The sequence below is a fragment of the Ahaetulla prasina genome, chromosome 13, assembly GCF_028640845.1.
Source record: "Ahaetulla prasina isolate Xishuangbanna chromosome 13, ASM2864084v1, whole genome shotgun sequence".
In the NCBI taxonomy this organism is placed as follows: Eukaryota; Metazoa; Chordata; class Lepidosauria; order Squamata; family Colubridae; genus Ahaetulla; species Ahaetulla prasina.
In genome coordinates, this window is record NC_080551.1 from 17,701,936 (window position 1) to 17,715,565 (window position 13,630).

At 43.5% G+C, this 13,630-nt stretch overlaps 1 protein-coding gene across 1 annotated transcript in view; it reads left to right on the plus strand.

Moving 5' to 3' along the window:
* LOC131184524 (fibrillin-1) overlaps positions 1–13,630 on the plus strand; it is a 180,210-nt gene that overhangs the window by 26,493 nt on the left and 140,087 nt on the right. The window lies entirely within an intron of this gene.

Genomic DNA, 13,630 nt, shown 5'->3' on the forward strand with positions numbered 1-13,630 from the left:
AAATAATTGTCATGGCAACGGATGAAAAATTGTTCTTTTTTTTTTTTTAATGCGTCAACACGTGCCTTGTTTTGTATTAGAACAAGGATTCTGGATTTTGGCACTGGCTAAAACATCTGTTGGCTTGACCGGTAGAGTCACTTCAGTCTCTTGGCAGGATTTGTGAAGATTTGTGACTGACAAATTTGACTTCTTTTTCTCCTGCAAACCTGATCCACCACATGGTGTGAAGAAGTCCCATCAATCTTTTGAAAAGTCTTAGAATAACAGAGTTGGAAGGGACCTTAGAGATCTTCTAGTCCAACTCCCTGCTCAAGCAGGAAACCTTAGAGTTGTAAGGGACCTTGGAGATCTTCTAGTCCAACTCCCTGCTTAGGCAGGAAACCTTACACCACTTCAAACAAATGGTTATCTTATTTCTTCTTTAAAGCTTCCAGTGTTGGAGCATTCACAACTTCTGGAGGCAAGTTATTCCACTGATTAATTGTTCTAACTATCAAGAAATTTCTCCTTAGTTCTAAGTTGCTTCTCTCCTTGATTAGTTTCCACCCATTGCTTCTTGTCCTGCCTTCAGATGCTTTGGAGAATAGCTTGACTCCTGAGATATTGGAAGGCTGCTATCATGTTTTATTTATTTTATTTTATTTATTTTATTTTGTCACAACAATATATATAAGTATCATACAAAAAGATTATATAGTATATAAACATATATGTATGTATGTATGTATGTATGTGTATATATATATATATATATATATATATATATATATATATATATATATATATATATTTGTTTTCTGAGGTTTTCACGGTGTTTGTATATAGGTCTTTGGTTGTTCGGTTTTCTCCCGTGTAAAATTGAAGTGTCTTGGCGACGTTTCAACGAAGTCTCATTCGTCATCTTCAGGCTTCAGCTTCGTGCTTCTGGGAGCAATGTGTGATCGCAGCTGTTTCTTCCTTTTAACTGCTAGTGGGGGTTTGAACTGATTGGGTGGGAGCTTGGCTGTGCTCTGATTGGATGGGGGGTTTTCTGTGCTCTGATTGGCTGGGGTGTGTCCTGTGTTGGTGGGGGCTTGATTGTGCTCAGTCTAGTCTGTGCTGCAGGGGGATTTGAGCTGGTGAGCTGCATAGCTGTTGTTTGGCTTTGTGGTCGTGCTACATCTTCATAGTGGGTGTCAGTCTGCTGCATGAATGGATTGGAGGGGTTTGAAATGGCTAATGTTGCAGCTGCGGTCTGGCTTCTGGTCCTTGGTCGTGCTTCATGATCAGTGTGGGTTTGGATCTGCTTTCTGGGTGGATGTGCGGTGGTGACATCCTGTGTGGACCTTGTGAGTGTGGGTCTGGTGTCATTCCTCGTGTTAGGGACTCGTTTGTCATGTGTTTCTGGGAGCAACGAAGCTGAAGCCTGAAGATGATGAATGAGACTTCGTCGAAACGTCGCCAAGACACTTCCAATTTTACGCGGGAGAAAACCCGAATAACCAAAGACCTACACACAAACACCCGCGAAAACCTCAGAAAACAAATATATATATATACACACACACACACACACACACACACACATATCAGACCTTTTCATCAGACTTTTCATCAGACTAGACATACCCAGTTCCTGCAACTGTTCCTCCTATGTTTTAGCCTCCAGTTCCCTAATCCTCTTTGTTGCTCTTCTCTGCATTCTTTCTAGAGTCTCAACATCTTTTTTACATCGTGGCGACCAAAACTGGATGCAATATTCCTAGTGTGGCCTTACCAAGGCATTATAAAGTGGTATTAATGCTTCACGTGATCTTGATTCTATTCTATCATGATTCTATTAAATGTACCTTAGGATTTTCCCCCAATGTAAGGGGTGCTTGTGACAGTCGGTTCTTAGGCTGATGAAAATGCAGTAGAGTTAGGGTTAAGATAAACAGCCATGCTGGCTCAGGAATTTTGGGAGTTGAAGTCCACAGGTTGTAAAATGGCCATAGTGGCTCATCTCTCCCCTGGAGCATACCTACTCTGTGCAATTGTTTTGGGCTCGGATACTACGTTTCTTGGTATAAATTAAGGCCAGTAGTGGTCAGTGGCTGGGTTTACACGTCATGCTAGGTTGATTTGTTTAAACCACGATTTGATAAATGAGCCACAAGGACCCAGAAAAAATTAATTGGCCAGCCCTGGTTTATAAATGGTTCTGATTGCATTTGTATAACACATGTAGCCTGGCAACAAAGCATGGCATATAGATGCTGTGATTATCTTCTCCTGCTGCTTCCTATTTTGTTCTCAGCACGAAGGGTTCCTACCACACCATCCTATGGCTAACCTGGTTTCTGGTTTAGCTTCCAGGTTTGGAGCTGGGCTGAGCACAAATTTCTTCAAGCAACAGAGTTAAACAAGGCAAAGGAGGAATTACATCCTCAGTAGCTTTGGTGTGTCTGCCTTAATTCTTAGCTACTACACTTACCTGTCAGCTTTCTGACTGTGTTCCAGGAACTACCTTGTGTCTCTGTTCTTTTCTGGCAGTGTTTTGTGTTGCTGTGCACTGTCAGTCATCGCCATACGCAAAACAGTAATGACGGCTTCTGCGGCGTAGTCAAAGGCTGATTGTTGAGATTCTAAAGTGTGTCTTAATCTCTGTGACAAATCAATTTTATGATTGAGTTCTAGTACTACTAGCTATCAAGTATTAATGCTTCCACTTGAAAGTTTGGCACACCTTTTTGTAATTTTGCCTAGGATGGTTGTTTCTCGCAGGGATACGATGACTGCCTCTGAGATCTTCGCAGTTGGTTTCCACTGAGAGAAATTAAATGGCTTGACCAACCGTTGTAGAATCAAAATGCTCCTTTTGGGTTATAAAGATCTATATTCCTTTATGAACAGATGGCTGGTTTATCAGACTTATGACTTCTCTTAAGATTGCCATTTCAGGGCAAAATGGCCGAAAGAGTTGGGCTTTGGAGTGGCTACGTTAGCTGCTGTTCTCACACTGTGCTGAGCTGATACAGTCATTTCTTTGATTCAGTGTGCTGTGCGAACCCAAGCACCGTGAAGTTATTCCACAAACTACCATGAAAGAAACTGTGGTTTACTGTGATTATGATTTAATTGTGATTTAGTAGCTTGGTTTCAACAGTAATTGGCTTGCATTGCTGCCTGGGGTGGGCTACAAAATGTCGTTTGTCAGTATGTTTGTTAAGATAATGATGATTTAATAGCTGACCAGCTACTGTAAGGCTGTAAACCGAGATGATAACTGAGGATGAGTCAGCAGGGTGATTGCGTCTTTAAGAAGCTGTCTATATAAGGGAGGCCATTAGAGGGCATCTCTCTCTCTCTCCTTGTGTATCATTCTCCTTGTCATGTTTTATCTACTTTATAGTTCTCCTTGTAGAGTTGAAGATTGCTTGCTTGCCTGGTATGTGCCAACCACATACCAGGCAAGGTATGTATGTATGTATATAGGAGTCTTGTATATAAATCACTGTTTGTAAGACAAAACTCTGTGTCCTGTATGGTGCTCCTGGGTTGTCTCAAAATAGTAGTCATGTTGTAAACACTCTGACAGTGTTATTGCATCTTACTAATTTTTTATGTTTGTAATGAAATGCCTGCAAAAAAACAACTTAGAGAGCACAAAATACCCCACAATTCAACTCTGGACTATGGATATTCTCTTCTATCCATGTCAAAGTATGTATCTGGGGAGGAGAACCCCATTTTCCATTCATGGATGTACCAGTTTCAGAGCTACTTAGCTTCATCATCAACACTATTAATAGAAGTCAATATTCATATAGAAGTGGCTTCCCCTCAATCAGCCATCAACAGGCACATGGGGATAAATGACATCTACGTACCATTCAAAAGAGTCAGCAATCACTGATAAACAAAGATGAACACCAAGAGTAATGGTAGATAACAATAAAAGAGTAAACAACAGCCTACTCAAGGGACCACCAAGAACACTCTATTAACACTTCTATTAATAGTGTTGATGATGAAGATAAGGGCCTCTGGTGGCTCAACGGACTGTCTGTTATTAACACAGCTGCTTGCAATTACTGCAAGTTCAAGTCCCACCAGGCCCAAGGTTGACTCAGCCTTCCATCCTTTATAAGGTAGGTAAAATGAGGACCCAGATTGTTGGGGGCAATTAAGTTGACTTTGTATATAATATACAAATGGATGAAGACTATTGCTTAACACATTGTAAGCCGCCCTGAGTCTTCGGAGAAGGGCGGGATATAAATTCAAATAAAAAAACAAACAAAAAAACCCACTCACACCAACCCTGACAAGGCAAGCCACTGTACACAAACAGAGTGCAAACCCCATTCCCTTCTAGCACTGATAATGTTACCCAGGGGTGGGTTTCAGCCGGTTCGGACAGATTCGGGTGAACCGGATGTTAATTTTAATATGGTTCGCTGAAATGGTTGTCCCAAGGACTGGCTGACCCCGCCCAAGGACCCTGCCCAGCCTCGCCCGAAGAAGTTGTAGGAATTTTTTATTTTTTTTTACATTTATATCCCGCCCTTCTCCGAAGACTCAGGGCGGCTTACATTGTGTAAGGCAATAGTCTCATTCTATTTGTATATTTATATACAAAGTCAACTTATTGCCCCCCCAACAATCTGGGTCCTCATTTTACCTACCTTATAAAGGATGGAAGGCTGAGTCAGTTAAAATATGCTTTTAAAAGTAAAAAAAAAAAAATGGCCACGCCCACCCAGTGACATTACCCCCCACCAAGCCACGCCCACAGAACCGGTAGTAAGGAATTTTACATTTCACCCCTGAAAAAAACCTGTTCGCGTCGTCTTGACTGCTGGTGCTTATAATTGGAGAGGACGGAACTGCAAGCTTTCCTTTTTATTATAGGTTTAGTTTTAAGTGTCGGATTTGAGCTCTCGCCACAAATCATTTCAGAAACCATTCTTGAACGTTATTGTTATTAGAACTTTCCAGCTGCGAGCATCAAAAGTGGGTCAACTGCAAAAGCCAGATAGATTTGAGAAGAGATACAGGTCTCGTTTCTCTCGAATGTGGATTTTGAAATACTTTCTACGAAAATGAGCAGGAAGCCAGTTTCTGATTAAAAAGAGGTCTCAGATCAAGTGTTCACTAGGGACACCGTTAGAAGATGCATCTTCTTATGCCATTCTTGAATCCGTAGTGGGAAAAAGAGCTGTATATTTGTCAACCTTTGGGCAGGGGTAAGCTTCAAAAATGTTACTAAGGGTTTCTCTGCCTGGTTGCTGGGTGGGCGTGGCCTAGTTGGCCTCCTGCACCACAGTGGAGCGGGAGTTTTTGCCCTCCCCGGGCTCTGGAGGCTTTCCTCGAGCCTCCAATAGGGCGAAAACAGTCTCCCCAGGCTCTAGAGGCCCTCTGGAGGCTGGAAACAGGCCTGTTTCCAGCCTTCCTTAACTTTTGATAGGCCCGTTTTTTGCTCTCCCTGAGCTTCCATGCACGCCTTGCACTTACCTGTATCCAAAATGGGCCGCGTGGGGACTCCTGGGAGGGCCGGAGAGGGGTGGGCAGGGCCAGCCAGAAGTGGGATTTGGGGGTTCTCCGAACCGCACAGAATCTTAGCTAGAGGTTCTCCCGAACCCCTGCGAACCCCCATCAGCCCACGTGTGCCTTTGTGTGCATATTGAATGCAAGGAACTCCGCTGCAAGATTGAGTTATTGCCAATCTTAATCAGGCCTACTACCTAAATAAATTGCTTCATCGTAGTCATGAACCAGCACAAAAGAATTGACGTTCAAATATTCAAAATATCCAAAGATAAATGGACAGTGTCAGGATAGTTATGAAAAGAACATGCAGACTCCCCTCCATAAAAACAACAACAACAACAATTGGCTAGAAGACAATATAACAGAATACAGTATATTAAGTCAGAATATGCTAACAGGCTAGCTCAGACTACGTATGTACAAAAAGAGGAAATTAAAATGACTAAACTGGATAGCATCAACTTGGCCTTGCAGTATGAAATGCAAATAATGTACAGATACTTTACTATAGGTGCATATACACACACGCTTATTCTCTCTGTCTTACTGTCTCTCACATGCATCTATATTCCAGGGGTGGGTTCTACTTACCTTCGCTACTGCTTTGCAACGGGAGCACGTGTGGGTGCTTCTGCGCATGCGCAGATCGTATTTGGTGATGTTGGAGCGGGTGGGCAGAGCCTCCCACCGCCATTACTCGGTTCGCAAGAACCGGACCGAACCAGTAGCAACCCAGCACTGCTATATTCATAAATAAAACAACGAAATTATCCCGGGAGGGATTTTAAAAAATCATAAACTTCTCTTATAGACCGTTGTCAAACTTGAGAAAACGGGGGTACAGGGGTACAATAGCTGACTTAGCATGAACGCCCCAAAACTTTTGGTTAATGTTGAGCCTTATACTTGGGCTGCAACTGATAACGAGGATTGGAAGAAAAGGCTGTTTAGAGCTTGTAGCATTCCTGCACAAATTCAGATTACAAGCTCTGATAACAGCAACCCACTGGATTCTCAATAAGCCTCTTGTTTTGCTGTCTGTTAAGGGCTGCAGAAAAAAGAAAGAAACAAAAAACAAAAAAACCTGAGTTAAGTGTTGTTAAGGATCTGGCAGGCAACTGCACACAAATGCCTTCGAGGTTGCGTTCAGCTTACTGGGTCAGTGGTTGTACTGCCCGGGTGAGGATAATTAGTTCCAAATGGTTTGTCAGGAGGATGGCTTCTCTTGTGTGTAAGTTTTCAGGCTGCGAAATGGCTGGGAAGAGCTCCCAGCTAGAGGTGGCCCCAATAGATAATCAATCCGTTAATTAACCCACTTAAGGAAACTTCGGGGAAACTATACTGAAGGCTTTCTGAGCGGAATACTTTTTGAAGCAGCGTTTGAACAGCATTCAGCAAATGGACACAACATTAAAAGAACAGATGTGTGTGGCACACTGGCACCCGGGGGGAGATTTAGCGCTCCTAAAATATTTATCTGTGCGATGCAACGATCGACAACAATGGGCGAGTGATTTTGCAGTGTTAAAAAAAACCCTATGCATGTTGTAGTCATTATATCACTTACGTGTCACTATATATCACTATACATGGTCAACCATATATACTGTACTTTTCGGAGTATAAGACGCACCTTAGTTTTTGGGGAGGAAAATAAGAAAAAAGCTGATTGGCCGATGGATCGGCCTCCCCCAATCAGTTGTTCCCAGAGGTTAATTTTAGCAACAGGGTTGTTGATTGTGAGCTCTGTGCCTTGCTTTTCTTTCTGCCTCTGAAACTTCTGAAACTTTCAGAAAAAACAAAAATTTCTGCCTCTGAAAGCCTCCGAAACAGAGCTTCAGAAAAAAAGCCTCTGAAATTTCCTTTCAGAGGCTTTTTTTCTGAAGCTGTGTTTCCGAGGCTTTTTTTCTGAAGCTGTTTGAAGGCTTTTTTTCCGAAGCTCCGTTTCTGATTCTTTTTTCAGCCTCTGAAACCTCTGTTTGAGAGGCTGGGTGGGGCTACATTCGCAGTATAAGACGCACCCAGATTTTCACCCTCTTTTTTGGGGGAAAAAATGTGTCATACTCCATATCATAAAACATATATCATTTATATATATAAATGATCTAAGTGCCAGAGCTCACTGTAACAGCATTGCCAAAAAAGGCACTAAGAGTTGTTAACCTAATCTTGCAAGGCTTCTTCTCCGGTAATATTGTACTGCAATACTAGGGCATACAAAACCTTTGCTAGACCAATTCTCGAATACAGCTCATCTGTCTGGAACCCGCACTGCATATTGGATATTAATACAATTGAGCGAGTCCAGAGATATTTCACGAGAAGAGTCCTCCACTCCTCTGCTCGCAACAGAATACCCTATACCACCAGGCCTGAAATTTTGGGATTAGACAACTTTCCATGGTCAACTCTCCAGGGCCAACTCTCCATGGCCAACTCACCGTGGCCAATTCGCTGCAGGACTTCTTGCCACAGCCAGCTTGCCATGGGACAACTTGCTGTGGACAATTCAAAAATTCTATTTGATTATTGAAAATAAATAAAAAGTTATTTTAATTGTTGCCATTCACATTCATTCATTCTGTCTCTCCTTTTGCATCCTCTCTTTAATGATTCTATTCCACCATGTAGTTGTGTATAGTAATGAGCCATGCATCACTATTTGTCCCAGGGGATATCTGTGGTTCTGGGAACTGATCAGGAATTGTTCAACTGAGCCCTTATTTAGGGGCATCCTGGTTGTTATTTCTTTTGAGTACATCTACATGTGCCGTTTGTTATTAACATTGATAATGTAGCTCTCATAAGTGTAAACTAAGGAGCAAAACACCTTGGACAAAGCTGTGCTTCAACTCCAAACAGCTTGCACAGAATTGCGTCTTGTTTTAAATTTATTGTATGGGTAAGTTTTGTTTTTTTAAAATTTGAATTTATATCCCGCCCTTCTCCGAAGACTCAGGGTGGCTTACAATGTGTTAAGCAATAGTCTTCATCCATTTGTATATTATATACAAAGTCAACTTATTGCCCCCAACAATCTGGGTCCTCATTTTATCTACCTTATAAAGGATGGAAGGCTGAGTCAACCTTGGGCCTGGTGGGACTTGAACCTGCAGTAATTGCAAGCAGCTGTGTTAATAACAGACAGACTTAGTCTGCTGAGCCACCAGAGGCAAGCTCAACCAAATCCAATAATAGCTTTTGCTGTCACAGCTCTCATCTCCACTGGTGAGGTTCATGGGAGCTCATAGTCCCAAACGAATGGACAACCCAACTGGGGAACATTGATTCAGTCGCTTTTTCAAAAGGCAACTGTACTGTGTTTTTCCCTTGAGCAAGAAGAGGTTTTGCTTCTCATCCAAGAAGCTTCATCAGTTCTGGTTGGCTGGCTGGTGGTAGTAGTGAGAATTCTTCCTGTCAGGATCCTTCCATATCTCCCACCATCCAGTCAGAACTGACGATGCTTCTTGGATGAGAAGCGAAACTTCTTCCTCCTCAAGGAAAAACGAAGGGGCCTCTGGTGGCTCAGACTGCTAAGACAGTCTGTTATTAACAGCAGCTGCTTGCAATTACTGCAGGTTCAAGTCCCACGAGGCCAAGGTTGACTCAGCCTTCCATCCTTTATAAGGGAGGTAAAATGAGGACCCAGATTGTTGGGGGCAATAAGTTGACTTTGTATATAACATACAAATGGATGAAGACTATTGCTTAACACAGTGTAAGCCGCCCTGAGTCTTCGGAGAAGGGTGGGATATAAATGCAAATAAATAAAAAAAGTCCAGTTGCCTTTTGAAAAAACATCTTTGAGTCAACCATGACCTGGAAAACTGAGAATCTCCATAGACATGTGGATTCAGGCCTTAGTTTCTGGCCTATGTCTAATGCTGTACAGCACAGAAATCTAGGTAGCTGGTACAGCCTGCAAGCAAACATGTTTGAGAACTGAGATTTATCCTGTATAAATGTCTGGAAAGGTACCAAGAATTGAGGGAAGAATGTTCAGTCTTCATAATGACCTTCATTAAAAAGGGGGAAACTCACATTTTCTCTGAGCCACACATGGTTTTACTGAAAAGGCCAGTGACAAAGGCTTTCATTTCATGGGAGAAAAATGGAGAGTTGTGGTACATGTGCCAGAGAAGCGGAGAACTTGGCGCTGCCATCGTTGGGTTGTTTCAGTGGGATAATGGAACAAAACATAATATTTTATTAATGACACAGTTTAATTTGCCTCTCAGATAAATAGTTTGCCCAACCGTAAACGAATCAAAGTAGATGTATCCCACGCACCGTCCCCTTGAGCGATAGACAAAGCTTGCTCGCAGTTAAATGGCCACTATTTTATTTCTGTCTCTTCCTAAAAGTTGCTCTTCATATATTTTCTTACAAGCTGGTGCCCTTGAGGCCTACTTAAATGGTGAGAAAGAGAGAGGGAGGGAGGGAGGGAGGGAGAGAGGGAGGGAGGGAGGGGGAGAGAGAGGGAAGGAGGGAGGGAGAGAGAGAGGGAGAGAGGGGGAGAGAGGAGGAGAGGAGAGAGGAAGGAAGGGAGGAAGGGAGGGAGGAAGGAGGAGGGAGGGAGAGGGAGAGAGAGGGAGGAGGAGAGAGGAGAGGAGAGAGAGAGGGAGGAGAGAGAGGAAGGAGGGAGGAAGGGAGGAGGAGAGAGGGAGGAGGAGAGGGAGGAGAGGGAGAGAAAGAGAGAGAGGGAGGAGGGAGAGAGGAAGGGAGAGGGAGGGAGGGAGGGAGAGAGGGATGGAGGGGAGGGAGAGAAAGAGAGAGGGGGAGGGAGAGAGAGGGAGGGAGGGAAGGAAAGAGAGAGAGAGAGAAGCTTGGCTCCTTATTCTTGGTTGTTATATTTTTTATTGTTTTATATCATACATTTCTTTTATATCTTGAGGAGTGTGCTTTCTAGGTGTCCAAGGTTTTACAAACAAACAAACATCATCATCATCATAATTTATTTATTTATTTATTTATTTAAATTTCTAGACCGCCCTTCTCCCGAAGGACTCAGGGCGGTTTACAGCCATATAAAAAAAACAACATTACAAACATTAAGATAATTTAAAATGAAATATTTAAATTTAGGCTAACTCCATTTAAAAACCCATTTAAAATTGCCAATTAAAACTATCACGCCAGTCCTGCGCGATGAAATAGCCATGTTTTCAGCTCGCGTCAAAAAGTCCGGAGATCAGGGAGTTGGCGGATACCTGGTGGTAGTTCGTTCCAGAGAGTTGGAGCCCCCATAGAGAAGCACCTCCCCCTTGGGGTTGCCAGTCGACATTGTCTAGCCGATGGCACCCCAAGGAGGCTCACTCTGTGGGAGCGCACTGGTCGCTGGGAGGCCATCGGACGCAGTAGGCGGTCCCGTAAATACCCAGGTCCCATGCCATGAAGCGCTTTAAAGGTGGTAACCAATACCTTGAATTGCACCCGGAAGATCACCGGAAGCCAGTGCAGCCTACACAGGAGTGGTGTTATACGGGAGCCTCGACTTGCTCCCTCTATCACCCGCGCGGCTGCATTCTGGACCAGTTGAAGCCTCCGGGTGCCCCATGTAGAGAGCATTACAGTAGTCCAGACGGGAGGTAACAAGGGCATAATCATATGTATATAAACAAATATACAACAACATCCATCATATTATAACCTATATTATCTTCCTTTGTAATATCAATTACATAACCATCAAGTAAGGGGAAAAAATATTACCCGTCTGTTTTCCTTTCTCATATGCACCATGTTCCACCCAATTTTACAACGACGGTCCGTCTCTTTCCGTCTCTTCCCTTCTCCTTCCCTCTCTTCCCTTGGCTCCTTATTCTTACTGTGGTTTGGAAAGGGTAAATAATCTGGTTAATAATGGGAAGATCCCCAAAGAACTGAACCTCAAGCAGAAAAAAACTCAGTGGTAGGGTTCATGCATTACATCATAGATTACTAGCCATGCCCGGCTGCCTTTAATTGTAGCTTGGAGCTATAAACCCGGGGTCTCCAACCTTGGCAACTTTAAGACTTGTGGACTTCAACTCCCAGAATTCCTCAGCCAGCTAAGTGGTTGGTTCACAGAGTATTGGGTATCAGGATGATGTAAAAGTTAAGATGTTGGACAGTGGGAGAGATAAGTTAAGAATTTACTTGACCGTAGAGCTTGTGAGCACATTGGATGACTTTGGGCCAGGGGTGGGTTCTACTTACCTTTACTACTGGTTCGCAACGGGAGTGCGTGCACGCTTCTGCGCAGAAGCCCCTTGATGATATTGGGGCGTATGGATGGAGCCTCCTGGCGGTTTTATTACCAGTTCTATAGAACCGGACAGAACTGGGAGCAACCCATCATTGCTTTGGGCCAATGATACTTTCTCTTCCCAAATTATCACACAGAGAATTATTATGGTTTGGCACACAGTCAGCTAGATCAGGGGTCTCCAACCATGGGAACTTTAAGACTTGTGGACTTCAACTCCCAGAGTTCCTCAGCCAGCTTTGCTGAGTTGAAGTCCACAAGTCTTAAAGTTGCCAAGGTTGGAGACCCCTGAGCTAAATGTTGCGACTAGACTTGACATTTTTATCAAGTCCTTCCCTAGGACTTGGGATAGGTAGACATGGTTGTTTGATGGTGTTAGAGGCAAGGTTGTAGGATGTAAGCTGTCCCACATAAAGCTGCCTTTTGCAGTTGACTGATGGTGACCTTGTCAATGCCGATGGTGTTCAAGCGATGCTCCCAACTGATGGTGTTCAGGTTGTTTGGCATTGCACCAGTGGTGGGTTTCAAATTTTTTACTACTGGTTCTGTGGGCGTGGCTTTGTGGGTGTGGCATGGCTTTGTGGGCATGGCAGGGGAAGGATACTGCAAAATCCCCATTTCTTCCTGATCAGCTGGGACTTGGGAGGCAGACAATAGATGGGGGGGAAGGGACCAGTCAGAATTTTTACTACAGGTTCTCCAAACTACTCAAAATTTCTGCTACCGGTTCTCCAGAACTGGTCAGAACCTGCTGAAACCCACCTCTGCATTGCACCCAAGGTGCCTATTATTACTGGCACCATCTCTGCTTTCTTTTGCCACAGTCGTTCTACTTCTAGGATTACTGTCAGTATTATGAATTGAGCAATGATCCACTTCGATGGGGCTCAGGTTGAACAAGTTGAGTGATTTAAAACTGATAACAACAATGGAATTACCACCAGGCGGTGCCTCACGGCCTCAGCCTTTGCAGCGCTGACATAGTGCCTCTGGCGAAGAAATAACCTACGCATTGCTACCAAAAGGGACATCTGTTGATCATTAATACTACTGTACCAACCCTTCTGAACAGCCTAGATTTCTGGAGCTTACTCAAAGTTTCCCAAATGGGCTTATTATGCCAAAAAAAAAAATTGAGAGATTTCACTCTTATGACAAATTGACCCCAATGAAAGAATAGTGCTGCAACCAAGTTATGGTAACTGACGGAATTCAGAAGTGTTGAATGCCGTGGCTTGGCCACATCTGCCACGTAGCCTCAGGCTGACTCTCTTCTTGATTGTTCTGGATCTGTACGCCTTTCGAAGTAGGCCAGTTCAACAAAGAGAGACTGCAGGAAATCCAAGAATGCTGTTTTATTGCTGCAGGATATAATAACAGAATCTCGAAAGTCTAAGCTTCTCTCCGTCTCATCTTATACTAAAACAAAATCAAGGCAGGGTTGATTTGGTTTTCTTTCTCATGCTGCCTCCAATCTCGGGACTGCGTCATCTCCTGTCCAAGCCTACTCTTTAATGGTTCTTCTATAGCAGTGGCCCCCAACTTTTTCGTCTCTGAAGACTGGCAGTGGTGGGCAGGGGGTATAATGGCTTGATGTATTCACCTACCACTTGCACAAATGGAGTTTGCACACTCGCCCACTGCATGCGTGGCCCGATTCCAGTGGTGGGATTCAGCCAGTTCACACCTATTTGGGAGAACGGGTTGTTAACTTTCTACGCAGTTTGGAGAACCGGTTGTTGGAAGAAATCTTATTTTGTTTTTTTCCATTTTACAGGGCTAATCCTGTAAGGAAGGAAACGTTCTGGTGGTGTTTCTAGCCTAATCTTTACTGCCCCACTTACAGAAACTGTCTCTCTGGTTAAC